Source organism: Prinia subflava, chromosome 8 (assembly GCF_021018805.1).
Source record: "Prinia subflava isolate CZ2003 ecotype Zambia chromosome 8, Cam_Psub_1.2, whole genome shotgun sequence".
NCBI lineage: Eukaryota > Metazoa > Chordata > Aves > Passeriformes > Cisticolidae > Prinia > Prinia subflava.
The window spans coordinates 35,899,221-35,907,407 of record NC_086254.1 but is presented as its reverse complement, the minus strand read 5'-3'; positions in this window follow the sequence as shown (position 1 = coordinate 35,907,407).

Genomic DNA, 8,187 nt, shown 5'->3' with positions numbered 1-8,187 from the left:
TCTGTGGGGTGTGTGGCAGGGTGAGCACTGTCCCAGGGGGGCTCCCTCCTCCCCTCTGGGCTCTGGAGGACCTGTCCCGTCTGAGGGGACCAGACACTTGGGCCATTTGCCACAGGTCACCAGGGGCCAGACAGCTTCTCTTTTCCTTCCCCACTTCCCACCCTCTGCCAGATCCTGGGGGTGAGCCCAGCACGTCACAGCTCTGGGGGGAAATGGGGCCACACAGAGCGTAGGGGAATTGTCCCCACAGACCTCCAGAGGGGCTCAGGGCCAGAGCAGCACATCCTCCCAAACCGAGGAGGCCTTGGAATGCAGGAGGTGGAATCAGGATGGAGCAGCTGCAGAGCTGCCCCAGCCGAGGCTGCCGGAGTCAGGGGGATCCTGGACGTGGCCTGGGCCAGGTTCCCACCTCTGCTGCTCTGCTCTCCTCCCACACTGGAGCTGAGCCCACCCAGCACCCCATGCCCCCCCTGGGATGGTCCTGGTGGTCCTGGTGTCATTCATCCCTGCGGCCCTGCCAGGGAGCCTGGCTGGGAACCCCTCCTGCCCAGCGAGTTCTGAGAACACCCCCAAGCTCAGGTATTTTACTTGAGGTTAATGGTTCTGAGGGATGGCAGCTTTTGGCTTTTCTCCAATAAAGGCTGGCAATGCCAGTGGGAGCTGCAAAGCCAGAGGAGGAGTTTGGACAGATCCCTTTCAGCTCAGGAGCTCTCACAGAAGCCAGAACACAGCTCATGCTGGCCTGAGGAACTGACAGGGTAGCTCCTGACAGGAGCTCTGTTCTGCTGTGAGGTTTGGTCTTTCCTGTTTATGGCATTGACAGTCAGTGACACAGGATGGAGAGGGACCAGTGCCTTTCACCTGCCCACAGGAACACAATTCCTTTTGCAATGTTATTACATTTTCCTTTGCTTCTGTTTTTACAACTGTTCCTGTGAGCAGCAGTGGGACCTGGACAAGAAGAGTCCTTTAAACTTTTTACATTCATTCCCCAACCTCACAGCTACAGGAACAAAAGGGTCATCTTGAGTCAGAGAGTCCAAGATCACAGAATCATTGAATCGTGGAATGGTTTTGGCTGGAAGGGAATATAAAACTCATCCATGGGCAGGGACACCTTCCACTGTCCCAGGCTACTCCAAGCCGTGTCCAACCTGGCCTTGGGCACTGCCAGGGATCCAGGGGCAGCCACAGCTGCTCTGGGCACTCTGTGCCAGGGCCTACCCACCCTCACAGGGAAGAATTCCATCCATTCCTGCTCTCAGCCAGTGGGAAGCCATTCCCTGTGTCCTGTTCCTCCATCCCTTGTCCCCAGTCCCTCTCCAGCTCTCCTGGAGCCCCTTTAGGCACTGGGAGGGGCTCTCAGGTCTCCCTGGATCCTTCTCTCCTCCAGGTGAGCACCCCCAGCTGTCCCAGCCTGGCTTCAGAGCAGAGGGGCTCCAGCCCTCCGAGCATCTCCACAGCCACCTCTGGGCTCACTCCAGGGCAAAGAGATCTTCTGCAACAAGCAGCTGCTGCCTGTAATCCCTGCCCCCAAATCAGGTAGATGCTGAAGAAATGAGGTGGTTTTGACCGAGTCACGGGCAGTGCACTGCAGGTCACCTCCCACCCTGAGCCCATCCTGCTGCATTCCAGAGTCCTCCTTCCCAAGATCCAGCCTGGCACAGATTTCTTCCTCCTTGTTCCTGAGATGTAGCTGTTTAAAGAGCTCCACCCAGCCTTACTTAAAAGCCACATGAAATTTTCATGCTGTCAGTCTGCGGGGACGAGTTTAATGCTGTTTAATAAAGGCTGATGGCGCCTGAACTTCACAGCAGAGTTCCTTGGCAGACTCCCTGGTGGAAGCAGTTCTCATCCCCACTGCCTCTTTCACTTGATCTGTCAGCACGAGGAACAAGCCCTGGTGAGCCACGTGGCAACTGTGCTCCTGAGACAGCAGAGGAAACCCTGCGTGGCTGTGGGTATTTTGTGCAAATGAGTCAGCATGGTGAGAAGCTGTGTTCTGGGTTTACACACTGGCAGGTTTTGCTCTGAACCAAGCTGGCCTGGGTTAGAGAGCCAGACAAACGCTGTCCCTCCCTTCCAGGAGGAGTCTGGGGCAGAGGTGGGGAAAGGCAACAGAACTGGACAGGACACAGCCCAGTGTGATCCTGCCCAGGCTGTGTCAGTGCTCACCTGGGAGCCCAAACTGCTGCACCAGTGCAGGTGTGCCAGCACCTGGCACTGCCTGAGCACAGGGATCCTGCCTGGGGCTGCCCCAGGCTCGGCTGCAAACCTCCCCAGCCCAGCCTAGGACCAGCCCCAGGAGCCCCCTCACACCACTCAAGGGCTGCTCCCAGCACATCCAGAGCAGGATTGGAGCCTGTCCCAGCACATCAGTCAGACAGGCTGGGCTGGGGTTTTGACTAAGGCATGGCAGACTCCCAGTTTGAGAAGGAGAAGGGCCTCCCTGGGCAACTCATGTTTGAGATCTGAGAGCCACCAGTGAGATCTGGGAGCCAAATGGGATCTCAGACCTCGTCTGTTCAGGAGACTGGAACCTACTGGGTAACAAACCCCACCCAGAGCTCAGATATGGCACCAGACTTGTTATTTCCAATTTGAGATGGATCAAGCTAGATGGCAGGAAGGTGAGGAAGGGGCAAGGCAATCATTTCCCTTCCCCAGCTGGAATCACAGCCCGAGCTGAGGGACAAACCAGGGCCACTGCTTTACCTGCCAGGAGCCAGCTCTCTGCACTGCCAGGGACAGCACAGACCCGCAGTTATTTAGGGACACAATTTCCCACGGGTTTATCTCCTGAGAGGAAAGGAGGAAGGCTGCAAACAGAATATCCCACTGGAGTTACAGCTCTGGAACTCAGAGTTCTTGTCTTTGAAAGGTGTCAATGGCAGATGCCTCTGGGCTGCAGGACCAAAAGGCATCCTGAGAATGGCACGAGGCAAAGAATCAGGCAGACACCTCTTAGACGTGGGCAGTCACCCCAGGACTGTGCCACCATCTCCCAGACAGACTGGGAGTATCTCAGTGTCAGCCAGAGACAGAGGCAGGAGGTTCTTGCTGAGGAATGATCAACCAGGGCTTCAGCTGGTTCCCCTCTATGGTGCAGGTCCATGACAGGGACTCCCCGGTGGCTGTCACAGCACACCTGGCTGGCACGTGCAGGAGGGACTTGCCCACAGCTCTGCAGTGCCACCAGCACCCACAGCCTGATGGTGCCCACCTCCCCTTTCCCCCTGGGCTCTGGAATGTGAGGGTATGGATGCAGCTCCATCCCTCAGAAATCAGAGTGGAAATAACCCCAGCCCAGAGAGCAAAGCCCTCCCTGCTGTGTTTTGTGACAGGAACAGCTCCCTGGGGCCCTGGCTGAGCTCAGCCCTGGGGCAGCCCCAGCGTCCCCCAGCGTGGCTGTGCATTCCTGTGCTCCTCTGGATCCCCTCTGGAGCAGGAGCTGGAGCACCAGGCCAGGTCTTGCACTTCTGTTCATATCTCTGAACCCTTCAGACACGGCCCAAGAGCAGTGGGAGCCACAGGTGCCCCTGTCCTACATTCAGAGGCACAGCACCATCTGGTTATTTTGGGATGAGCACCTGCCTCCTCTCTCCAGTGACAGCAGCGCTTTGCCAAGCGGTTGGGATGGGAGGGCTGCAGGTGGGAGGCTCCTCGCCAGCCCCCCCAGCAGCAGGGCTGCCCTTGGCCTCCTGTCCCCTCACCTCTGCCTCAGCCACACCTGCTGGCTGGGGCACCCTGAGAACAGGATGGTCCCCGGGCCTGGGGTGGCACTTTGTCCTCTCCTGAGGCTGCAGGCAGAGAGCAGATCCTGGCACCACACAGCAGCTAAAGGAACAAACAGTCAGCAGCAGCTTGGGCAGCCGTGGGCACTGCACAGACACAGTGCTGGCCAGGACACGAGGATTATCTTTCTCCATTAGCAAAGAGCACTATGGGAGTGCTGGCATCCACCTGGAAAGCCATCAGGGACAGTCAGGAGGACATTTCTCATCAAGAAGGGCTGCTGCTGCTCAGCATTTGCTCCTGGGAGGTTTTGCCTTAGAGCCCTGGGCCCCCTTGAAATAACAAACCCTTTATCTCTGTATCTTTATGCTTGGAAGGAGGGCACAGGCCTTTGAAGCTTCCCCAGGAAGTTTTGCATTTTTGCCCTTGGCCTTGGCCGGCTCAGGCTGGGCAGTCAGACCAGGGTGGGTTTAGGTGGTCAGACCACAGCGTCTGTGGCAGGGAAAGGAGCAGAAAGGTGCAATAAAATGGACTCAGGCCACTCTGATGCAGGTGAGCCCCTCCAGACAGCACCCTTGGGTGCCCCTCTGGCACTTCATTGGCTGCACCAACCCTCACTGGACTCCTGGTGTGTCAGTCCCTTCTCCAGCCCACACCATGGAAGAGCAGGAGGAACATTTCCTGCTCACATGAAAACAAACCTTCCTCTGCAGCAGCTTATGCTGGGCCAGGGGTGACAACAGAGCCACCTGCCTCAGTGCCACGGCTCTGGGGACACCCTGGAAGGAGCAGGCACCTCCTAGAGCCCCTCCCAGTGCCTAAAGGGGCTTATAAAAAAGAGAGAAAGTGATTTTACAAGGACAAATAGGGACAGGACAAGGGGCAATGGTTTCAAATGGAAAGAGAGTGGGTTTAGATAGGACACTGGGAAGGAATTGTTCCCTGTGAGGGTGAGAAGGCTCTGGCACAGGTTGCCAAGAGAAGCTGTGGCTGCCCCTGGATCCCTGCAAGTGTCCAAGGCCAGGTTGGACAGGGCTTGGTGGAAGGTGTCCCTGCCCCTGGCAGGGGTGAAATGGGTTGATCTTCAAGGTCCCTGCCCAGCCTGAGCCATGCCAGACTCTGGGGCTCTGTCCTTGCCCAGCCCGGGCAGTGCCCGGGGCTCTGTCCTTGCCCAGCCCGGGCAGTGTCTCTGCAGCGCTGCCGGCTCCAGGCTCTGCGCAGGGGCTGCGCTGACTGCCTGGGGAGGGGAGGGTGACCTTGTCCTATATTTTAAAGGCCACTTTTCATCTACAAAAAGCAGCCAAATGAGGGCAGCAGCAGGGAGGAGAAGGATGAGCGATGCAGTGCGGCGCGAGGCACAGACACTGTGTCTCCATGCCCCTGGCACGGCAGGGCTGGGAAGGGGCTGCCCCAGCCCTGCTTCCCCTCCTGCCCTGCAGCAGAGCTGAGGGAGGCAGGGAGGGCAGCAGGGAGGTGCCAGAGGGGCAGAGCAGGGGGGTTGGGACCCACAGCCCTGGGTCAGGGTCCCTGAGTCACTGCCACCAGGGATTGGTGCAGCACCCCTGGCACAGGCCCCTGGCCCAGCCTTGCACTGGGTCTCAGACAGCCAGGGAGTGCCAAACCCCAGCAGGAATGTGAGGCAGGACCCAGCACACCCCCCAGACATCCTGCAGGTGACCATCCTTATTTTCTCTATGAAAGGCAAGTACTCTCTGCAAAAGAACCCAGTTGCACATCACACTCCAAACGTGCCCCCAGCCTGGTTCAGAGCTTCAGGACATCAGTGGAGAAGCCCCAGTGCGTGGTCAGCTTTGCCAGGGCAGCACAAACCTGACGGTGACACAGACACCTTCCCACCCACGTCCCAAAGGCCCTCCTGGCGCTGTCCTGTCCCTGAGCAGCGCTGGCCTCAGGGGAAGGGCTGGCCCCTGGAAAGAGGCACCCTGGCTGTCCCATCTGCTGGCACTGAGCTGGGCATGAGAGCTCCTCCAAGCATCTTGTGCTGCAGCTGGGAGCTCTCACTCCAGGCTCTGGAAGGCACCTCAAAGATGTTCTTCAGCATTTTGCTGCTTCAGGGCTTTAATGACAAGAGCATCGCTTGGCTGGCAGGGGCCGGAGCTCCCCTCCTCCCTAGGAAGCATTAGCAGGAGAAAGGAAGGCTGCATTAGGGGCTGATGGTCTCCACTCAGCCTCCCATTTTCTGGGAGGAAGGATTGCTCAAGTGCAGCCATTAGAGAGGAAAGCAGGTCCTGCCTCCCAGCCCTAAAATTGGAAGCTTTGCTCTGGTTAAAACAATTCAAGAATTCCTAGGAAAAAAAGCCAAGGTGTCTGCAGAGGAAAGGACAGGGAAGGTCAGAGCAGGGGTGCCAAGGGGACAACTTCTGCACCTTTAATCCAGAGGCAGAGCACTGCTCTGCACACTGGGCCCTGCCAAAGCCCAGCCTGAGGTGTGTAAAACCTGGAAGTGCCACTGGAGCATCAGTGTGGGGTGGCTCCTGCTCTCCTTCCCCTCCCTCCCACCCCTCCCACACTGCCAGCTGCTCTCCAGCCTCAAGGGTGCCACAGTTTGTGACACCTCTCCCTGCTGGGAGCCCCCATCACTGGGGATGAGGGAGCCAGAGCTCAGGGAATGTTTCCCAAACTCCTGGGTGCTGCTCTGAAGTGCAGGGAGGGGGGTCAACCCGTGAGGCTGTGGTTGCTCAGAGTTCCAGACTCCCCTAGAGAGGCTCTCAGAGAAGTTCTCAGATGGTTTTTGCCTCCAACACTGGCCACAATTTGAAATAAAAAAGGGAGATTTTAGCCAGGTGGGGCTCAGGGTTCTCCCAGGAATGAGTGACAGAACAAGAGAAACAACCTCAAGGTGCATCAGGGGAAATCTAGGCTGGAAATCAGGGAAAATTTCATCACAGAAAGGGTGGCCAGGCACTGGCACAGGCTGCCCAGGGCATGGTGTAGTCACCATCCCTCGGGGTGTTCAAAAACCACGTGGCTGTGGCACCTGGGGACAGGGGTTAGTGGTGTCCTCGGCAGTGCTGGGGGAACAGCTGAGCTCGAGGGTCTTAAAGGCTTTTCCAACCAAAATGAGGGGCACTGAGCCCCTGGTGGCACAGCTCTGGGGCTCCATGTCCATGGGATCAGCTCCTTTGGGATAAGCTCAGGGCTGCAGTCCATGAACGGTGCCAAACCTGGGAATGGAGCTTCCCTTAGGAGACACCAACCTCCCTTAGTGCTGCTGTGCCAGTGAGCCCCTGGACAAGGGCTGGGCAGGACCTTAGAGGGGTGCCCAGCACCACGGAGGAAAAGATGCATCAGGATTAGCTGGAACCAAGAGAGAAAAAAAGAAAATACAGTCCCAAAGCCACTTGAGTGCAAATTCCACCCCCCCGTGTCTGAAGGAAAGGTAGGGCAGGGGTTTGAGAGGCTGTGCTAAGGTGCAGTGGTCCTGCAGAGGGGCAGGACGAGCTCCTGCAGCTTTGGGGAGCAGACAGGAGCTTCCCTCCAGCCCCTGAGCCGTGGTGGGACCTAGGCTGGGCACCCAGCAGTGCCCCAGTGGTGCCAGGGAGGGAAGGAGGGAGGGAAGGAGGGGAGGGAAGAAGCCTGCAGCAGCCCCAGGGGCAGTCCTGGTGCTCTTTGTCTCTAGCAGGGGTTAGGCTCGGTGGGTCATTCATGCTAATGGCTGGGTAAGTCATGCACACTGTGCCTGTGGCAGCCCCCAGCCATGCTGCCACTGCCAGCCAACATCCCTGGGCACCGCAGCAGCAGCAGCACCAGTGACCTGCTCGCAGAGCCAGGGCTGCAGACCAAAGGAATTCATTCTACTAAAACCAAAACACTCAAAGCAAACAAGAAAACAGTCCGGCCTGGGGAGCCAAGCTCTCCTGCCAGTGGAGGGCAGAGTCTGAGAGGAGGGACAAGCAGCACTGTCACCTCCCTGCAGGTGTGACAGAGGAGCCCTCTGACACAGGAACACGGATTGCTTTGGGTTGGAAGAGACTCAAGGATTATCCAGTTCCACCCCCTTCCATGGGCAGGGACTTCTTCCACTGTCCCAGATTGCTCCAAGCCCCATCCAGTCTGGATGGACACTTCCAGGGATCCAGGGGCAGCCACAGCCTCTCTGGGCAGCCTGTGCTGGTGGTCCCAGTACTCCAGGTGGGCCAAGGTAGAGCAGAAGGGAGGAGGCACGTCCTGACCACCCATCCTCTCCCCAGGGTGGATCAATCCCTAGCTCTGACATGGAAGCATCAATCCCATCACAGCCTAGATTCAGCCTTCCCTATCTCCTTCCCACATCTCCCTCTCTATTTTCCTCATGAGCTGCTCCGCTCCTTGCATTCTGCTGCTCTTGTCACTGCTGGTATGAGCCCAGATCACATCACCCTGTCATTACCCAGCTCCCCCTCGGGAGCACAGCCCACCCCTCGAGCAGCATTCCTGTATTCCTGTCTGTCA